This window comes from Myotis nattereri (assembly GCF_964212035.1).
Source record: "Myotis nattereri genome assembly, chromosome: 2".
In the NCBI taxonomy this organism is placed as follows: domain Eukaryota; kingdom Metazoa; phylum Chordata; class Mammalia; order Chiroptera; family Vespertilionidae; genus Myotis; species Myotis nattereri.
The window spans coordinates 196,949,939-196,970,374 of record NC_138076.1 but is presented as its reverse complement, the minus strand read 5'-3'; the positions used below and the strand labels follow the sequence as shown (position 1 = coordinate 196,970,374).

The 20,436-nt window shown below is 46.7% G+C and overlaps 1 protein-coding gene across 1 annotated transcript in view; it reads right to left on the bottom strand.

The window, feature by feature from the left end:
- The window catches only part of ELK3 (ETS transcription factor ELK3), a 61,285-nt gene extending 41,310 nt beyond the window's left edge, over nt 1–19,975 (bottom strand). The window contains exon 1 of the mRNA XM_081084458.1: nt 19,712–19,975. The gene's annotated coding sequence lies outside the window, so the exon portion shown is untranslated. The remainder of the gene's footprint in view (nt 1–19,711) is intronic.
- Nucleotides 19,976–20,436: the final 461 nt, after the last annotated feature.

Below are 20,436 nucleotides of genomic sequence, written 5' to 3'. Positions count from 1 at the left end.
TCTTTTCTTTTTTTTGAGTGACCATTTCATGTCCAGACGCCGGGTATTTGGGACATATCAGTGAACAAAAGAGATGAAGATCACTGTCCCCACGGAGCGTGCCTTCAGGGGGAGAAGACAGGCCATACATCATAGCAAACGTGACTACTTAACAACACAGCAGGTTATTCTGAATGCACGAAATTCCACAGGGTATTGCAATTGCAAAATCAAACTCTGCACTTATACACTACGAAGATCAGTCCACTTTAAGGTGTCATGGCTCTGACGGGAAAAGGAGCCCCTTAGAACCTGATACTGACTTCATGGGAAAATGCAGCCAGAGCCGGTGAAGGGGCTAGGAGCCTGGGATGTGCGAGACGTCTTGGAAGGCCTCCTGGAGAAACTAGAGTTGAGAAATTCCTTTGCTAAAAAATAATGTTCATCCCGGCCAGTGTGTCTCAGTGGTTGATCATCGACCAGGAGGTCGCGGTTCCATTTCCAGTCAGGGGCACATGCCCAGGTTTGGGGCTCAACCCCAAGCAGGGGGCGTGCAGGAGGCAGCCAGTCAGTGCCTCTCTCTCATCATTGATGCTTCTATCTTTCTCCCCTCTCCATTCCTCTCTCGGAAGTCAATAAACAAATAATAATAATGATGATTTTCACACTAGGTAACATCCTGGCCCTCTGATAGATACAAAAATGAAGACGGTTAAAGATTTAATTTTACCCATTAATCAAGGAGGGAACCAGGCAGACGTTATAACAAGGCAGGGGTGGGAACAGCAGTGACAAATGCCAAGGAAGCAGCAGCAGCGTGGGGCCTGCAGTTTACACACCGACAGCCTCCCCCTTGAGCCTGAAGAACAGAAGTGTCTCAGGGTGACTGTGCTCCCTCGAGGGGCCGGCGGGAGAGTTAGCTCTACCCCAGGACCACCAGCATCGCCCTGTCACCTGAACCTGCACCCTGAGGCTGATTCAGGGACCACCACTTTGCACAAGTCTAAGAGCCCTAGTGATTACATTTCTAACTTCAGGAGGTTTTTTGGGGGGTTTTTTTGCACAAAGAGGGTTCCCCCAAATTGTTTTCAGCGTCAAGCCCGCAACACCTGGCCCTGCCGCTGTGGGCTGTGGGAGCCCCTTCTCAGGCTGCCTCCTCCCTCCTGCTCTCCCTCCTAGAAGCTGCTTTCCTGGTCTTGGAAGCAGGCATTCTTTCGGTCTGCCACAAGGTGGCGCCAGACGTCTTAATGTGAGATGGGGCTGCCGGAATCTTTATGCAAAGCATGAGGTTTTTTTGCTTCCATTCTTAGAAGTCAAATACCCACTAATTTGTTCTTCTTTCTATTGATGGCAACCTAACATTTCTCTTTGCGTGCTCCTGAGTTCATTTTTAAAGTTACACTGAGGTGGGAGTTGAGGAAGTAGAATTACTATCTTTCATTTTCTACGGCTTATGCATTGTAGGAACTAAAGAAATTAGCCGACTTAAACAACATTAGTCAGAAATGAGAGAGGCCAAGGAAAGGAGAACTGTGTAAGCAGTAAATAAAGCAGGCGCTCAGTAAGTACCGGTCTTTTTTGCTTGTTAAAACTTTCACATTAGAGAAATAAGGATGGATTTGAACACTTCATAGCAAAAATTCTCTTAAATTCAACTCCCCTGTCCAAGTCCTCTGTCTAGAGCAGCATCTACTGAGTGTTTCTGTACCATTACATTATCAGTGTTCAAGAGAAAGGGCAGAAACCATTTCCTTATATAAAACAAACCCTGCTCTTAAAATGAAGGAATTGGGAAACAACAATATGTATTACCCGAGGTCTGCGGTAACTCAGCAAAGACTAATTTTCAGGAATTACGTTAATAAGGATAATACCTGGTAACTACGCAGCCCATACTTGAAATCTTTATTTTTGTAGGTGGAACTAAGATTATGGAAATGTATTTTCAAAAATATTTTAATTATTGTCAATAACTGCATGTAAAAAAATGCTACTCTGTGAGGTCAAGTTCTTGCCCCTCAAAGCTTTTTATCTATTAACAAGTGTTTGTATTCTCACTCGTTCTGTGAATCCCTACAGATTGCCCATTTTCTAAAGAGTAAAACGCGCAGGAAAAGAGAGGGAAAGGCCCCATTGCGCAGCCTACTTATAGTATTGACCCTTCACAGTTTGCAATGTTTTTCAAATAACTCTTCCACCTGAGAAAAGAAAAAGCATTTTCAGGGGAAATCACTGAATGCCACTGTAATAACAACATAGTCGTTTACTGTGCTTGTGATCCACCCCTCTTTCCTTCTGAAACCCTGTGTTATCTCTGGGCACGTTAGAAACAAGTCAATTGGTTGGTTCATAGGTGACTTTTTTTGTGGGAATTTCCTTTGGAAAAGTAAAGCGATGGCTACATCAACTTGGGCTGGGAAAGTGTGTTTGAGCCATTCTACTTCCTCCCACATCCGTATATTCATGCCACTTCCCACCCCACCCCACCCCACCACACCACTGCCCGACCAGCCCTCTGATCCCACATGGGAGTGCAAGAGCACCTCTTCCCATCCTAGGCCCCACTCCGATGGGTACCTCTTTGATCCCTAATTCGGCAACGTCCCAAAGCTTCCTGGCATTCCTGGTACAACGTGTGTTCTTCCTGGGCTGGGAGATGAAGAGGGGATCAATCCACAGGGCAAACAAATAATTGGTTGTCCCAGAAGCCCACACCTCTTTCCCTGTACCTCGAAGAAGCAAGTTAACTGGAATGAGCTGGTGTATGGGACCAGCTCAGCCCTGGGCCCTGGCCATTATAAGCCTTTGACGAGGCTTATGTGTTGCCTTTTTATGCCTTCTGGAAAGCCTTCACCACGGCACCCACAACTGGAGCTCTTGATTGCTGGCCACCACTCCACCAGCATCAATAAGCATTCAAGAAAACGGTGCGCAGTGAATCAACTTCTCTGGATCTTAATTTCTTTACCACTGAAGTGGGGATTGTAACGTATGACTTCAGAGACTTCAGAGACTCTTCTACCATGTGTCAAGGAGCCTAGACACAAAACCATTTTCCTCTTTTTTTTCCCCTCAGGAGGATGATAGTTGTGTCCACTTCTCCGGTGTCTTCTGATCGCCTGAGCCCTGCCTCTCCTCACATCGGGTAGCGACACACACACACACACACACACACACACACACACCAAGAAGTGTGCGGTCCGCAGTCTTCAGCATACACATCACCATGTAATCTCTTCTCTGAAAGCATCAGGCACGATTTTATTGGGCAGTTAAAGGAACACAAGCCTGCTAGATCAAAGCAGCCAACTGGTCACCCAGCCTTCCCAAAGGGAGGCTGTAGTTCATTACAGCCCGTCGGTTAACCACATCCACCTCCCTCGTATATCAACATGGCCAGGAAACAGATTCAGCAGTCCTGGGCATGGCAGGGAAGATCTTTCCAGGTAACCCAGTGGATGAAAAAGCAGACCATGTCTTGAGAGATGAGTAAGGCTGTAAAAATCAGAGGTTCCTACAACCCGGGACAGCCAGCCCCCAGGCGCCCCCAGAGAGTCCCCTGTGGACATGCGGGCTCTGCTGACAATACTCTTTCATTTTTTTGTTGTGCGTTTTATTTTACTCATTGTTGACAGCATTACAGATGTCCCCCACGGGCCCCCACCTCTGCCCCTCTCCACCCCGCCCCCGCCCCGCCCCAGGCCTTCGCCACACTATTGACAATGCTTTTTCTTTAAACAGATGGGTTGTTCCTTCCCAGACATTCCTGGACTAAGACCCAAACGTTCACTTTCTTTGCAAGTGTCTTTGTTGTCCGTGCTGTTTGCGTGTGTCTCCGTTCTGGCCCGGAGCACGTCGTCCTGCAGTTCTCAGAGCCGGTAACACCCGGCTTCCTGTTCTGCAGGTTGCAGGCAGGAAACTGGAAAATGGGCCACAGGAAACCTGGCCTCCTACATCTGCCCCACTTTGTAATTGCAGCTCTGGTTTCATTTTGCCTGTGTGTCACCTCTGCTTTAACCCTCAACGCGACGGCCAGACCCTGCTCTCTGAAAGAACACCACTCGCTGCCCAAGAAATCTCCCCGAGGCAGGTTTGCTCCCCAGAATGATTAGCCCTATGAATTCTACAGGGGAAAACATACTGAGCAAGACTAAGTGTTTTTTAATTCTAAGTATTTTTATTCTAAAAAAAAAAAAAATACTAAGCAAATGCTCCTAACAGTAGTCATCGGGATCAAAAGAATACAGAACTAGAAAAATGACTCACACGATGGGATAAAGCTACCACTCAGTCTCCAGTGAAGACTCATGACTTTCATAATACTGTACACAGCAGGTGATTTCGGGTAAATACGGTGACTACTGGTACAAGGCTGCCTGGTGACTTCTAACTTGGGAGGCTTTGATACCTAACAGATGAACATGAGGTAGAGTCATAACTCATCACAGTCTCTCTCATCATCACACTGTGTCACCTTAGGCTGAACTGTGTGAAACTGTTGTTTTAGATAGACAACCTAGAGCATGTAACCACAACAGAGAAGATACAGATACACATGTACACACACACACACACACACACACACACACACACTGTCACACCCCCAGGGCAGGGTCTTCTTCCTGTGTTCGGTCCAGGGATGGACCTTTATGAGAATCTGAAATTCTCTAGGGGGGGAAAAAGAAAAGATATATTCATACAAAACATACACAACTTCAGCAGGGTTTATAAAACCCTCAAAGTAATTTATAAATTTAAAATAAAGAGCCCTACACTAAGGGAGATGCTAGCTACATTTTCCCCCAGCAATTCTGAGATTCCACGGAATTCTCAAAATGAAGGCTCACACCAAAAAATTTTTAAAAATGCACTGCTTCTTTCAATAGCTTTTCTTTTCAAATGCTACCATTTGGCGAACGTTCCCTATGTGCCAGGCACTGGGCCGAGTGCCGTCGATACGCTATCTAAATGAATACTCCGTGAGGAAGTTGGGACCGAAGGTGAAATGAGGCTCCTGGCCACAGGAGTAAATGGGCAGAGCCTCCTATCTCCTGCCCAGGCTCCGAAGTCCAGGTTCTTCATCACCACGCGCACTCCCTCCAGCAGAGGTCTCATTCTCATGCGCACACCTCACTGCTGCTGAGAGGAGCGTCTCCTTTTAACCTAGAGGGCACTGGCATTCCCACTCAAATCAGGAAATTTCCTCGTTTATTTCTGGCTTTGCCTCATGGGTGACTCCAACTGTCCCAATTGGCTGTTTTAAGAAACAGACTTTGAACCCATCCCATCATTTTGTTTTTAAAACAATTTCCCTTTTAAAAACATTTGTAGCCGGGTTGGTGCAGCTCAGTGGTTGAGCATCACAACCTATGAACCAGGAGGTCAGGGTTCGATTCCGGTCAGGGCACATGCCTGGGTGGCGGCTCAATCCCCAGTAGGGGGCATGCAGGAGGCAGACGATCAATGATTCTCTCTCATCACTGATGTTTCTATCCCTCTCCCTCTCCCTTCCTCTCTGAAATCAATAAAAAACATGTTTAGAAATATGTAAAAAAAAATAAAAAGATCTGTATATGGGTTTAGCTGTGCTCCAGGTACATCCAACACTAAAGAATGAAGGTGAGCTCTTGAGAGAAAGGACATACCCTCCCCCTTTCTTCCCCCCTGCCCCAACCCCCAACACGGTGTGTGTACACAGGACAGAGAAACAAGATGATAAAAGTCAGAAGTGGCCTAGCCTGGGCCCAGGGAGGGGCCCAGCGCCTGAGCCCATTTCACAGGATGAAGACATGAATTATGTATGAGAAAGACTTCCCATGGGGCAGGGACAGGCTGGGGACCGCACTGACACTACTCCACAGTTCCTAGTGAGGCACCTAGCACCCAGCAGGGCTCTGAGTGTCCCCTTTAATAGCAAACACCTTTGGCCCTGGCTGGTGTGGCTATGTAGTTAGAGGGTCTCAGGTTCAAGAAGAATCATCAATGACTCTTCTATTGTGTTGAAACCCAAGGGTCTCAGGTTCAAGTCCCGGTCAAGGGCACGTACCTGAGTTGCAGGTTCAATTCCTGGCCCTGGTCAGGATGAATGTGGCAGGCACCCAATCAATGTGTCTCACATCAAAGTCTCTATCTATCTATCTATCTATCTCTCCCCCTCTCCCTCTCCCTTCCACTCTCTCTAAAAACCAATGGAAAAATATCCTCGGGCGAGAATGAACAAAAATAAATAAATAAAAATGAATAAAAACAAACACCTCTGGGGAAGCCCTGTTTCAGGTTCTAAGAAAGAAATACCTGGGATTTCATGGAGGATCTACACACACACACACACACACACACACACACACACACACACACACTGTTGTGCATTCAGTAAAATGCACTTAAAATCTTGCTAACTGTCCTGAAATTTGAGCTCCATAGGAGCTGCTTCCTAATTTCCAGTGGGTATTCCCCCATCTCCTACTCCCCTGATCCTTACATTTCATAGGCTTTTGAATGGAAAACCTTTTACCTACATTTTTTCTTTTTACTATTCATATTAATAAAATTTGGTCCTGTGCCCAAGGGTAGGGGGTCAGAACACAGACACCCTCATCTTGTCCACAGCTTTACAAGAGTTAGGCGATCTCGGGCAGGGACGCCAGTTTCTCTCCGCCTCAACTTCTTTCTCTGTAAAGCAGGGAGATGGCCAACCCTCCCCCTCCACACCTAAGTCTTACCAAGCTAAAAGCCTTTTTATGATTAAAAGTATTTTGAAAGTAAAAATCTAAGTTATCTTCTGACCAATTATCTTGTGCAAATGATCTCTAAAATAAGAAGGGGGAAGTGCCTCCAACTTCAATAAAGCCTTAACAGACACATGTTTAAAATCTGATTCGTCTTCACATCAGATAATGTTTATTTGCTTAGGGACTTTGTGAGGATAATTCCACGAAAATTGAAAATAGAGGAAATCTTCCCTACCACTGCCACTAGGATGAAATCATCGTCTCTAGTGATGAGCGTGAACGCTGTTCTCTGCTGAAAAACAAGTTGGTGAAAGCCGAAAGGGTATGCCCCATGCGGCAAGGACACTTTTGCATGATACGAAATGATGGTGGTTTTTCCACATCCAGGAACGGAGCCGTTTCCTGCCAGAGCATCCTCCAGACTCTCCTATTGTGCTGGAACTGTAAAATCGTTCTAAATCAGGACTTCCGCCCATTATGCTTCAGAGCGTCTTTCTGGGAAGGGGAGATCCAAGGCAAAAGGTAGGAATTCCTGCAGCACCACCCAATGGAAACATTAGAAGAAAAAAAAGAAAAGAAAAGAAAAAGGCCAGATAAAATATGTTTAAGAGAAGGAAAGAAAACCCAGGTCCTACCTCTTCTCATTAAACATCTGGACACTGCTCTTTGTCCATCAACAGCAACCCGCAACATGTCTGCTTCACAATGGCACTCTCCTCCCTCTGGCCATTCCTGCATCGCCACCCGCACAGACCTCAGCCATCACTCTCACATGGGTGCACACACCCGGGGCTGATGCCACGGTCGGGCAGGAATAAGTCCCAGGTAGGTCAGGTGTGGGCCAGACACCATCCCATCCTCTCAGAAGGATCCGCAAGGGACCCTGGGGGCCGGGACATGTGCAGCGCGGTGCTGTGCTCGCATCCCCCTCCTGCTGCAGCGCCAAGCATTTCCGGACAGAAAGGTGACATCTGTGCACCCTCCCCTTTCCCTGGCCCCCCACCAACATCTGCACTTTCCTCCCCTCATGGCCCATATCTCCGGTTTCCCGCCCCAAACTCCCTCCAGGGTGAGCCCTGTTGCTGCTCCCTTGTCCTACCAAAGCCACCCAGGCCCCACAGCGCCCCCAGAGGTCCATGCAGTTGTTCTCTTCTTCATTTACTGCCATCAGATCATGTCTCATCCCCAGCGCCTGCTTCTCAGGCATGCCTGGCACATGAAGCTACTAAACGGGAACCCCTGACCCTCTGCCTCCAGCTTTCCCTCCCAGAAAGGCCCGGCGGGCGCCTGCAGAGGGTGAGGAGCCATGGTCTTCCCAGAGAAACTGTGAACTCTCCGGTCTTCTCTACTGAACTTAAAATGATAAAGTACCATTCCTTCCATCATTTCTGGATGGTTAAGTCATGAAAGAAAACTGTCCCCAACATCAGCATTCCTGGGAAAGTTATCTTTCCCTCTTCCCTGGAGTAAATCCACTGAAACTATTTTAGATGTATTTTATGGGGTTTTTTAAATTTTATTATTGATTTGAGAGAGAGAGAGGAAGGGAGAGGGATAGAGAGATAGAAGCATCAATGAGAGAGAAGCATAGAGTGGTTGCCTCCTGCACGCCTTTTACTGGGGACTGAGCCTGCAACCCGGACATGTGGCCTGGCCAGGAATCAAAGTGGTGACCTCTTGGTTCATGGGCCAACTCTCAACCACTGCGCCACACTGGCTGGATTTAGATGCCTTTTTAAAATAGTATATGCCAGAGAGCTGATCTTGACATTGTTTAGACATACATGATGTCTTAAAATTTTACAATATAGCATATTTGAACTGCTAATTTACAAATGGCTATTAGTATTTAAACCTCCCCCAGCCCTTTTTTTTTTCTGAAATTTAACATGTGCCATAATGTGCCGGTTTGGGCAATGTCAAGACTTAGCTAGATAATACTGACATCGGGTAATCTTTGGGTCCTACTCTATACACGACCCTTGCAAAAGCGGTATGGATTTCTGGTTTGTGACATCTCCTTTGGAGATTTTACAGAAGCAGAAAGAGCTACCTTGCAGGTGTGGTCACCTCAGCAAGACCTGGGCACTTCCAGGTGTCTAGATTCCACGGTCACATTAGCCTCACTGCTTTTCTTTGGTGTTCTTCTCAGCAAAACTCCTGTACAATTTAGGACATGGAAATTCTGGGCATAAACATGTATATATAAATCTGGCATGATAATATATGCACTTTGGAGGGATCTATAAAAAGACAGTGACTCTGCAGTCTTCAAAACATCATCACCTGCTCATGTGGTGGACATCTGTGGGCGTTTCAGCTGCATCGAGAGTCCTGAAGGTAGGAACTACCCCTCTTACTGCTTTTACTCTCTCCATATGCATATATTTCTCTCACATCTCTGTACATGGATATCAAGTCTAGATGCATAGGACAATGCCAAATGCAGAGTTTCTTCTAAATTAAAACAACTTCTATTAAAGTCCTCTTTCACAGGACACAAAAATATAAGGGCACTAAGGGGAAATGACAAGCAAAAGCCATCTCACTTTTCAACTGCATGTCTCTTTAACATTAAGCCTGATGTACAAGCAAACTCCACCCCCTGGAACACAGGAAAAAATATCTTGATGTCCCTGTTGAGTTCAGTTACTCCTAAAAAGAAACGGTGGCAAAGAGAGACAGTGCCAAAATGAAATGACCTTCTCCCAATGCCTTATCCTTAAAACCTAATTTTTAAAAACTGACCCCCAAACTGCATGAATAAATGAAGAAAATAACAAAACTGCCCATCAACTGGAAGACCGATGACCCGTCCATTCGTGTCACACAGAGAATGGCTGTTGGTGGCATTCACATCAAACATCAGATTCATAGTCCAGAGTGTGCTCATGGCCCTGAATTCCCAGGCAGGAACCTGCCACCCACTCACCTGGCCTGGTCCTTTTAGAAATGTCACGTACAACTTGTCCCCCTACCTACTCTTCCAATAACTGTACCACGTAATTGTATTAGCGGGACAAGACAACAGCCAGCTCCCGCTATAAATGGTCCTCCCCCCCCCTTCTATATTTTCATCATTTTGGTGCATGGATGACCTTCTACGTCAAGTTTCTATTTTCCTACAAACAAATTAGTTCTTAATATTTAGGTTTTAAAAAAAATAAAGCAAAGGATGTGGCGAAGCCTGGAGGAGGGTTCCGTTCTTGTGGTTCAGCTCTGATTTGAATCAAAACAGGGCCATCCTCACATCTGAGCGCGGCGGCTCAGAGCTTTGGAGAGGCCCAGGCCACGCGGGCCACTCCGTGTGGCTCGAGGCATCTTCTAACAGCACCCGCTTTTGTCATGGAAGTGATTCCCTTTCAGGAGTTATTAACACTCTTCAAAATTACTCAACTTATCCACATGTCGTACACGCAGAACAGAGAATGGGGCTAAAATGTCTACACAAGTGAATTAGGCACAAAGAACTCTGAGTGGCTGACTGAGCACTGCTTCCGGTTTTTGTCTCAACTATCAAAGATGAAGCCAGCCCATCACAGGCACCGCTGCCCTCTGCTACACTCTGAGCGCTGATGCTGATGACATAGCTCTGCCTGGCGTTTAATCAGTTCCAATCCTGACCCAGAATGGTACTTGGAGAATTTGTTCTAAAAGGCTTTAAAGAAAGAAAAAGAAAAAAAGCAGAGCCCTAGCGGGTGGCTCAGCTGGTTGGAGCATCATCCTGGATACCAAAAGGTTGCGGGTTCAATTCCCGGTCAGGTCACATACATAGGTGGCAGGTCAGGATGCCTATCAGGATGCCTACCGGAGGCAACCGATCAATGTCTGTCTGTCTGTCTGTCTGTCTCTCTCTCCCCCACTTCCTCTCTCTCTAAAATCAATAAAATCAATAAGAAAACATATCCTTAGGAGATAAAAAAAAAAAAAAGCAATGCTCTCCCATCTAACAGCCTCTGGTCTACATGCTCACCGTCTGGTGCTTGGAAAACAGGTGAGGACCTTAGCAGACATCACTTCCCTACCTACACTCAGGAACTCTAGATTCCAGAGAGTTCCCATTGCAAGGCCATACAAGATGGAAGGGCCACCTCTCCAGGTGGTCTTCCAAATAACACTGCAGGGTCCCTGTCCCTTCTTCTACGTTCTTAACAGGCCTTGCTGACATGATCAGGAATCCCAGCTTTCTCTTCTCCTGAAAATTATGCAAATACACCCACCCAAGTTCTCTCCTGAGCTCTTACAGTGAAGCAAAGATTCGTTGGGGCAATGTTTAACAAACATTCCTTTATGCTGCTGTCCCCTGCACAGAGCTAGGGCTCAAACCCTACAAGAGGGGCTCTGCATAGAGGAGTAACAACCGAGATCACACTGTCCCACTCTTAGACATCCCTCCTCTTTCTTTCTTTCTCTTTCTTTCTTTCTTTCTTTCTTTCTTTCTTTCTTTCTTTCTTTCTTTCTTCTTTCTTTCTTCTTTTTCTTTCTCTCTCTCTCTCTCTCTCTCTCTCCCTCTCTCTCTCTCTCTCTCTCTCTCTCTCTCTTTTCTTCCTTCCTTTCTTCTCTCTCCTCTCCTCTCCTCTCCTCTCCCCTCCCCTCCCCTCCCCTCCCCTCCCCTCCCCTCCCCTCCCCTCTTCTCTCTCTCTCTCTCTCTCTCTGCCAATGCTTCTCTCTTTCATTTTCAAATGAACAACAAAAATGAGGGCTCGTATATTAGGCTCTGAGGACATACCTTCCAAACTCCAATAAGGAGACACTTGAGAAGTAAGATTTCCAGTTCACCGAGTATTCACCAGAGGAGTGTTCTTCTTCACTATCAGTGCTGGGAGCTGTTCTAACATCTACAGCCCTTCTCTTGCCTAATGAGCATGCGATCCCTTCTGGGCCTGGTGCTGTCATTCTGAGGACGGTGAGAACTTACAGGTAGACAGCGTGCGGGAACCCCTGCAGTCACCCCCGGGATCAATTCCAGGGCTTGTTTTGTTGCTGCTGCTGTTGTTGTTCTTGTTTTAATCTCTCTCTGCTGACAATTAAGTGCAGGGAGAAAACGCTCCTTAGTCACACATTCTGGTAAACCAAGCTTTGATGATCAACCAACGGCTCCTTGGCAAAACCCAGTGAAATGAACAGGTCCTGCCCCACTTCCCCAAAAACAATTTAGGTTGTCACTCATCTTTTCATCATCTCCAGACAGAATCTTTTTTTTAAATTTTAAAACTCAATCAGAAATGTCATTCATAAGTTACCAAAAGTTACAGACAGAAAGACAAAAGCTACCCACACAGGTGTTAGTATAAACGAAGAAGAACTTAGAGCGGTGGGCACTGGGTGGGGCAAAAGTACGTTTACAGTTGTGAGTGCTGGACACACTTTACCCTTGCGTGATTATCTACGAATTACTGTGTTATTTCCCATACAAACAACTGTCAACCTACTTTTGCCCTACCCTGTATTATGGAATTCAGCCCAAGGGAACTATGAAGACTTGATCAATTAAAGTCTTGATAAAGGTTTAATGATGGTTGCTACAGAATGATTCATTTTACTACGGAAAGAACTTCTTTCACGCTATACTTTCCTATGAATTATTTAACTGTGAACCAACCATTCTTTGCGGAATACTGATATCAACAACAGGGCTAAGGTTTTTTAACAAACTAACCTGACCTCTGTACATCTACTATTCTTGAAAGTCTGGACAAAACCTCTAGAAAACGGGATATTCTCTATAGAGGATCTTTTTGGTTGTCTTTATGGGTTAACCAAAAGATACGCCTGTTATTAATCCAACTAATTTACTGTCTAGGAAAGAGCTGGATTTATGCATGTCGACAAAGTGCTTTGTCAAGTTCAATGGCAAAGTGGGGACCGGGGCGGGGGACGGGGAGGGGGGAGAGGAATGGGCTATTCTGGCAAGTTGTTTCCCCTTCAGATTGTTTTTAATTCAATGAGTGCCAGGTTTTGGACAAAGTGCTGGGATAAATACAAGAAGGAGTAAAACAGATGCAGGCCCAGAGGGAGCTTACAGACTGATGTGCGTGACAGATATGAAACCCATCATGACACCTACGTGTACAGGTATCCCTCCCTGTCTGAATTGAATGGATTCAAGAGTTTGGACAGTGACTTTGGATAATGAGGGATATGGCACTTGGTTCCTGAGTTGGAGATAAGAAGCATTCATGAATAATGAGGGACACCAGCCCTATTTCCAGAATCCCTATCTGAAACTGTTCAATACCTGTGTTTGGGAAGTAAGAATTTGGAGAGGGAGAATTCGGGTCATGAAGACACATATGACTAGACTGTGGTGAGGGCTTGGAAGACCAGGGACAGATGACCAGGGGAGATCTAGTCTGGGGGACCAGCACAGGCTTCCTCCAGGAAGAGATGGGTGAGCTGATGACTACAAATTGGCTGGACAAAGCAACGTGAGAAAAATTGATGGGAGCGGGGGGCACGGAAGGGAATTCCTAGGACAGAGAACAGCGCTGGGAAAGGCCCAGTGGACAGAGGCCGCATTACATACCAGAGGAACTGAGGAAGGGCTAGAGCGGCTGGCCCCAATCACAGCTGGGAGCTCACACTAAGGGCTTAGGTGTTCATCCTCGCTGAAGCCACGGGGAGGTTTTAAGTGGAGGAGAGCCAAGGTCAGGTCTGTGTTTAAAGGGCTGCTCTAGTCTGTGGGTGGAGAAGGGAATGGGAGGGGGTGAGAGGGAACGGAGGGGGGGGGGGGCATCAGACACTGCCGTCCAGGATGGAGATCGTTTCAAAGACTCTGGGAAGGAAGGAGTAGGGACTTCACCTGGTGATGAAAACCTTCCCTGGGCCTACTCAGCACCCAACCCAGAGTCAGTACCTGGTGTCCCCACAGAATTAGGCAACTGTGGTGCTTGTCACAACCCTCAAGAAAAGGAGGAGAGGTAAGGACAGCAGCTGACACTGACCCTCACACAGGTGATCCCCATTCAATAAGGGGCCAAAATGGGATTGAAGGGGAACCCCTTTTCCCACCCCAAAACAGCAGTTTAAATTGCTGTATATGTCTAAAAGTCAGCTGTTTGGGGATGACAGCAAAATTCACATTACACCTTCACAACTCTCAGAAGAATTCAAGTTCTTTACTCCAAAAAGGTAGTACAATCAGACTTTGCCTTGAAAGCCGCTCTGACTCACTTCATCCCCCAGCCAGGGAAACTGAGGTCGAGGAAGATGAAGTGATATCCTCTCAACCCAAGTGGTTTGGAGGCAATCTACTTTTCCCTGCAGCATGTATACAGGGTGTCCCCCCAAAAAATGTATACACATGTTAACAGCTGGTAGCTCGACTGATGTTTCTTTTCAGATTTAACCCTTTGGAGTTAATAATGGATTAAAAGTGTGTGTACATTTTTTTTTTGGACACCCTGTATTACTTTTGGCTAACTTAAGTGATAAAAAAATGTACAAGGGACACTTCCTCTTATCATATAATAAGGAAATTCACACCATCTCATGATTTATTTTTAACCATACAGATGAAATAAAAATACTGCATCATTTTATCAAGATGTTCTGGGGTTGAATAACCTACATGGTAGAATCATGAAATTGTCATAATATAATTTTTTAAAAAGCCAGCCAGGAATGTTTTGGAGTAACGGAAATATTCTCAGTTTGGAGGGAGGGGGTAGGGATGACACAAGTTTATACATTAACGTTTAAAATCGGTGTTTTCATGTGTGCAAATTATACCTCACATTTTTTTTATTTACCTCAACTTTTTTCTAAAAAGGGCACCAAGGGTCTCAGATTCCTTATTCTGCTGCTTGCAACAGAAGACCCCTAACACTAGTGATGGGGTAGGCCTGATGCATACTTATCAGATACTTTCTCTAGAGGTCTAAGAGGAAGCATCAGATAAGTGTGCATCATACCCCACCACTCCCATGTTTGTGCATGGAAACTTAGGTTCTGCTAGATATAGTAGCTCTAAGAATACTTAAGACAATGTGTGTGCATTAGAACTTTTTAGAGCATGTGTGTAATAAATAAAATTCATTTTGTCCAATTCAAATTGGAATACATTAGCATAACCAAAACCTTAATGTCTTTAAAAATATACAAATAAATCTCACTGCCATATTAAAAATAATCCCATTCAATTCTTACAATAATTCCGTAATTACTTTCCAGAAAATGGAATTAAAAACACATAAAGTAGTCAGTGAGCTAACCTCTCCTGGCAGTTCAGACCAAATTGCAATTTATCGAAATGACCAATTCAAAGTTTATTTTTAAACTGCTGACATGTATATAAGTTTCCAGTAATGGATGAAAGGCCATTTTTATTTTGGTGCAGATAGGAGTCATGCGGAGTCAAATATCTGCATGGAATCGTTACTTAAAAGACAAAATAATCTACCATTTTTGAAGGCCTTTAGGGTTTGTTAACAGAAGGTTACCCACACACAGGCTGACAACTCAATTTACTAGGGCTGCATGCAAGGTGGCAAAAAAACAGCGTTTTCATGGTCTCCCTGCCGTGGTTTCAACCCAAAAGCTGGATGATCTCAATTCAAACTGGCCATGGGCAATAGCAAACCTTGAGCTGAAAACCCACTTAAAATACCAACTTCAAAGTTTGAAAACTCTACTGGTATCAAATGAAACCGTGCTAAATAAAGAGTTGTCAATGTGTGCAAGAGGCACCTCCTCCCCCCTCCTATAGTTAGGTAAATTCAAGGTGTATTTTTGGTTTAACCTAGTTTCTTTTTTTCATCACTGAACATTCTATTTTGATGTGTAGTGTCCTGGACTTCCTGTTACTACATCTTGATATTCTCCTGCAAATCATGACTCATTCTTAAATCATAGAGAAACTCAGCAAAATCCCAAATTTCACACCACATATGAATTCAGTCTTTCAAGAGGAAAGCATTCTTAGAACATTACTCGGAGCCACAAAGACAAAAACACTGAACATGTCCATGTCGAAATTATGTCAATCTACTGTTGAATCAACACATTTATTAGATCAATAAATACAAGCTCTATGTGTGGTCACTTTGGTCTTCATACTAGTTATTAAAATGCTGCATGATACGTAAAGTGAAAATGAGTTACAAAACAGAAAGCATAGTGTGACTGCAATTAAAAAGGTTACACGTGTGCATGTGCGTGTATATCTGTGTATGTACACACACGCACATGCATTTATAAAACGAGAAAAATATACACCAAACGTTAACAGTGGGATTATGGGAGATATTCTTCTTAGTGACTCTCTAAATCTCCCTATGATAATTCACATTCATATTTTTATAACAGAAAAAACAACAACTCACCTTTCAAAATTATGTTATGCTAGTGTGGTCTCAAGTGTATTATAATTCAAACTATGAAGGCAAAGAGGAATTATGGATAACTAGGGCATTAAAAAAAAAACAACAACAACAACAACTCTTGCCTGAAACATACAAAAAAATCAGACAGGAGTGGGGGCCTTCATTCAAATGACCTGGGCCACTCACGTGTATGTATAGGTGCAGGCCCTTAAGAAGGGGCAGAAGCCAGCTGCCTGCAGCCAGGGCACAACCAGAACCGACAGAGAACAGATTTCTTCTAAAGTTTAATGGGGAACCCCAGGCCTGAGAAACATGGAGATGGCCAGGTCACTCTCTAGGGCTGCAAAGGAGCAAAGCTATTTTAAGTGTTTGGGTTTATCAATAGGGAATGCTCTGCAACCATATTGGTTTTTGAAGCAGATAGATCTATAAATATAATTGGGTAGCACAGAACATACAAAACTCATTATCTGACAGCTAGGAAAGGAGTTTTTTAAATTTATATGCACTGCCTGGAAGTCCTTTAAAACCAATTTCAGGAAAAGATCCAAGTTCCAAAAACTTATTACAAATATAAATTCCGATATATGACCTCAGAGTTACATTTACTGTATACTAGCACTTTTGAATTATTAAATTTTTTAAATAAGAAAGAGAGGAGGACTTTAGTAAGTGTTTAAGAAACTTTAAAATTCAAATGGGGCTAGAAAAAAAATATATCACTGCTCTCCCTTCTCTGGGCTATTGCCATTCTGGTCCAAAAAGCATTAGCACCAAGGAAGTGAGGTTCAGAGACGGTCTAACAGGTACACCGCCACAATGTCTTCACTTACATGTTGCGCTATTGCATATTACTGACCAAAAAGAGGGAGAAAAAATCCGTGCATATGTGTTATATATGAGGCAGAAAAGGGCAACTGATGAGTTTTACATGTCCTCTTCACTGAATGAATGCACATAAGAGTTATCATCATCACCGTCACTAATGGGAAACAAGAGTTGTTCAATCTGGAAACTACTGACAATTTGGGCTGGAAAATTCTTTTTTGGGGGGTGGGGTGGTGTCCTGTATGTTGTTGGCTGTGTAGCAGCATCCCTGACCTCTACCTACTAGATGCCAATAGCACCCCCGGATGGTTATGACAACCAAGATGTCTCCAGATACTGTCATATGCCCCCTGCGAGGCAAAATTACTCCCAGGTGAGAACTAGCCACATAATAACTTATTGGAATGAAGACTTCTAATTACCTCCTTTTAATTTCGAAGGAAATGGAGTCTTGAGAGAATATTTACAACCTCCGTCCTGAAGAAATGCTCATGCAGAATGCTGTTAGCTTCGCAAAGCTTCTTTTCTTATCTATTTATTGTAAGTCCTGTTATCCTACTCACGGCTCTCAATGCAACAATTTAGTGAGCACCTACCCTGTGCCAGGCACAGTGTTAGGGACATCCCGTACTCCTGTTCACTGACTCAACCTGGTCCGGCTGGTTAGGCTGTTTTTAGGACATGCCTTGCTACCATAAAAAAAAAAAAAGCCAACATCTTAGAAACCCTCAAGACAGCAGAACATCCTTGTCAATAAAGGAGCCCTACAGTTCCAATAGGGTTCCTTCAAATTCTTTACCCTTTTTAGTAACTCTACACATCTCCATCATATAAAGGGTTTTTTTTTTAAAAAAAAAAAGGGGGGGGGGAGGCCAGAAGGCCCTTGCTATATTTGGCATAGTAATACCATCAGGGGTTTTTGCAGGCAGGATCATTACTGGAAACTCTAAAAACACTTATGGACCATCTTCTTAACTGTCTGACCCATGTGCCCTCCTAACACAATTTGTATTTTATAATGCCCATAAATTGAAACTCATAACTGACCTTTCCCAAATAAATGTGTCACACAGAGAGAGAGAAAGGGAGGCAGATCAGAGGGTATTGTGTCTGGCAACAAGGCAATGAGGCTCAGAAACCGATTTGAGCTCATTAATAGATGCCTGGAACATGCTTGGTTTCCCATCGCTTCCGCGTCCTCCCCCCGCTCCCCCCCCCCAACAAAGACTGAAGCTCAGCCGAGAGAGGATGGGTGTGTAGAGCTGCTTAGGCAATAGAAACTTCACACACACAACTGGGAAAGAAAAACCTGTAGGTCCGAAATCCAAAGTGACTTCAAAGTTTTCAAAGACAGGACCCTGCAAAGGCTCGGCTGGCGGCTGCACCTCGAGGTAAATAAAGCCGTAGCTTGTCTCCCCTCTCCAGCGCAGGGCTCGCCCGCCCGACGGTGGCTGCACAAAACCCCTCCTGTGCGGAGCAGCGGAAACTCCTAATGAGATTAGTTGGTGTGTGTGCAGACATTACTTAGCAATGACTAAAGGGGCTCTCTCTTCCTGCAGCAGCCAGTGGAAAATTCAGGGAACTTTTTCCCCCTGCAGCAGCAGAATCCCTTTAACCCTCTCCCCAGCCAACTCCAAAAACAACTCGGCCTCCCCCTCACCCCCCTCCCGCCTGGGGTGCTGGGGGTGGGGGGGAGTTAAAGACCGGCCAGGGGCTTCCAAACGCGGGAGGCTGGGAGGGGGCCGGCGGGGAAGGGGCGGGGGACCCCTCCAACACTACAAAGGAAACTGTAAAAGGCACAAATACATAAACCTGAGAAGGAGCAAACCACAGTTTCTTTGTGAGCTCCTCTAGTGAGTCATTTTCAAGATGCTGTCTGCTGCCAGTTTCAAAGCGGAAGCGCATGGCAATTAGTCTTGCAGTTTCCAGACAAGCCAGAAACTCTCCCGACACTCGTTTTATTTTTTTTTTCCGAAAAAGCCCCTTTTGCAGTTTCTGAAATAACATTTCTTGCTCCCACCCCCACCCGCTGCCTAACTGCAGCTTGTCCTCAGATGATTCAGGTCAGAAAACATTAAAACCAAGACCTCTTATTTTTCTCTTGCAAAACTGTTCATTTCCCCCTCCCCAAAAAGTGCAGTGGCATTACAGGCCAACACTCCGCTGGAAGCCGAAGAGCCCCTTCCTCGGGAGCTGGAGCTGCCTAGACCAGCTACTGTCCCGTCCTCCACAACAGTGTCCATCAAGGCTCCGCCGGCTTTTAAAGGTCCGGCTGGGCGTGCGCCTGGGGCGGTGACCCGACGGGGGGTCACCTGCCGAGCGCGGGGACACGGCCTCCAGCCCTGCGCCTTCGCGCCGCACACCCTCCGCCGGCCCTCTCCACTCCCGTCTCCCTCCCAGAATCCGAGCATCAGTGCCACTGCCTCCCCAAGGGGCGCCCCAGCTGGCAGGTCAGCGGTGGTCCAGCCTCCGGGCACGCAGCCTGCTCCAGTCACCGTTCCTCCTAAGGTCCCCCAACCTCACCGTCCCCTACACCCCCAGCGCGCCCCTCCTCCGGGCTCTCAGCGCAGCCTCAGGGCCCGGGTACCGCCAGGGCAGGGTCGCGGCAGCCCCCGGCCCCGCGCGCGGACCGGCGCGGAGCTCCCGCTGGGTGGGCGGCGGCGCGGGCACCCGAGCATCCCGGCTGCGCCCCCTCCCTGCGGCCTCCCCCCGAACCCCGGCCCGCAGCTCATCCCGCGGCGCCCACCGCCCAACCCCCACCAAGCCGAAGAAAAGAAAAGGGGGGGAAAAAACCGCCCCCCACGAAACTTTGCAACTGTCCCAGCAACAGGCAGAAGCCCTGCTACCTACCCAGATGTGGGGGAGCTTTCGAGATCCTTCTTCGGGGGAATTTCTAGGAGGAACCGGGCGAAAGCCCCCGACTTTCCATGCTGACAGGCGTCTGCAGACGGTCTGTTGCTCTTGTAATGAGATCCTGATTTTTCCCCCCCTTTTTTTTTTCTTTCTCTCGCTCCTCTTTTTTTTTCCCCTCTGGTGTGTGTGAGAGCAGGAAGTTGGAGCAGTCAGGCCGAGCCGGCTCACTTCCTTTACTGCATTATTCCCCAGGCGGTGTGCAGTCTGTGTAAACAGGCTTTTCCGCCCCGCGCCGCGCGCCCCGGCCGCGGCTGTGCGCCGGGGCTGGCCGCCCAGGCCCGCGCATACTCCGCCGCCTCGGCCCCGCGCACTCGCCCGCACCGCGCCGCGCGCCCCCGCGCCCCCGCCCGCCGCGCGCCCCGCTTCCTGCTCGGCCACCCCAGGGGAGGAGCCACCAGACCCTACGATTCTCCCAGCGGCCGCAGCCCCTCCCCACGGGGGGCGGGGGTGCAACTCGGCCAGAAACCCAGGGAAGCCGCCCCCGACGCGCTCGGGCGGTGACCCTCGCTGGAGGCGGAACCGGGGATCCCTCTTCTCCCCCAGGAGTCCCTGCGCTGGGGACTGCGCTGGGCACTGGAGTGGGGTCGAGCCTGCCCAGTTGGCCTAAGTGGCGAGGCCCGAAGTGGGGAGGCCGCTGAACTTGCTGTTTTCTGTCCGCCGGG